The 1600-nt window shown below is 51.1% G+C and overlaps 1 pseudogene; it reads left to right on the plus strand.

The window, feature by feature from the left end:
• The first annotated feature begins 235 nt into the window (after positions 1-235).
• LOC126475880 (5S ribosomal RNA) lies at positions 236-353 on the plus strand (annotated as a pseudogene).
• The last annotated feature ends 1247 nt before the right edge of the window (positions 354-1600 follow it).

The following is a 1600-nucleotide window of genomic DNA, read 5'->3' on the forward strand; positions in this document are numbered from 1 at the left end:
TATAAGAACACTCCAAACAAGACATTTTATGAGTCTCTTTCTGAGTTCTCTGTCCAGATCGCTGCAGAAGATTCTCCTTTTCTTATAAAACGCCCCTTTTGCCATTGCTATTCTTGTTTTAATTTCTGTGGTGCGCTTCCAGTCGGTGTCTATCCTGCTTCCAAGATAATTAAAATTTTGCACCTATTCTAGTGTTTCTCCATTCAGCATTATTTTTATTTCCTTATTTCCTCCTGGCAACGGCCTTGCCGCAGTGGATACACCGGTTCCCGTCAGATCACCGACGTTAAGCGCTGTCGGGCGTGGCCGGCACTTGGATGGGTGACCATCCGGGCCGCCATGTGCTGTTGCCATTTTTCGGGATGCACTCAGCCTCGTGATGCCAATTGAGGAGCTACCTGACCGAATAGTAGCGGCTCCGATCAAAGAAAACCATCATAACGAATGGGAGAGCGGTGTGCTGACCACACGCCCCTCGTATCCGCATCCTCCACTGAGGATGTCACGGCGGTCGGATGGTCCCGATGGGCCACTTGTGGCCTGAAGACGGAGTGCGGAGTGCTATTTCCTCCTAGTGCCAATACTTTTGTTTTATTTGTATTAATTTTCATTTCATATTTTTTCCGTTGGTTGCAATGGTGTCCACCAAATCCTGTAATTCTTTTTCTCCTGTGGCTAGAAGGACCATGTCACCAGCAAATCTCAAACACCCTACTCTTCTTCCTCCAGTTTCTACTCCTTTGTCATCTAATGAGCATTGGTCGATCATATTTTCCAAGTAGAGGTTGAAAAGAGTAGGTGATAAACAGCATCCTTGTCTTACTCCTTTTCCTAGTCTGATCCAGTTGGTACTTTCGCCTCTGACTTTAACTGAAACTTTTTGATTAAGATATAATGAGTTTATAAGTCTTCTGGATTTCATACTAAGTGGACCCAAATGCGGCAAGTATCGGCGCAGACAGCAGGGCAACGCCCGCTAGTCGCTCCGCTTTCCGCCTGCCGGCTGCCCTGGCAATCGGACGGACAGCCACCTGCAATAACAAGCCGCGGAGAGCCAGCTCCGGCGCCACTCTGCTCTCCGGTCCTCTCTGCTGCAGAGTGCAGCCCGGCAGGACACGACGGCGTCCCTCAGGCTGTCAGCCGCACGGCCTCCGCTGGCTCTGCATAATGCATTGCCGGCAGCCGGCACTGCTCCCGCCCACCACCCCACCACTGGTCAACGGCCTGTCTGCCATTGGACACAGCCGACCGAGCTGCCGACAGCCTGCTCTTCCCAACGCCGCACACCGCCGTCCCTGCATAGTACTGCCCGGCGTGCAACGAACGCCAGTTCAATTCCATCATCTAATCCCTTCCGCCATAACATACACTGTGTGTTGTGGTGGTATTGAATCCTGAGACTGGTTTGATGCAGCTCTCCGTGCACCCTATCCTGTGCAAGCTTCTTCATCTCCCAGTACTTACTGCAACCTACATCCTTCTGAATCTGCTTAGTGTATTCATCTCTTGGTCTCCCTCTACGATTTTTACCCTCCACGCTGCCCTCCAGGTGATCCCTTGATGCCTCAGAACATGTCCTACAAACCGGCCCCTTCTTCTT

This window comes from Schistocerca serialis, chromosome 4, assembly GCF_023864345.2.
Source record: "Schistocerca serialis cubense isolate TAMUIC-IGC-003099 chromosome 4, iqSchSeri2.2, whole genome shotgun sequence".
Taxonomy (NCBI): domain Eukaryota; kingdom Metazoa; phylum Arthropoda; class Insecta; order Orthoptera; family Acrididae; genus Schistocerca; species Schistocerca serialis.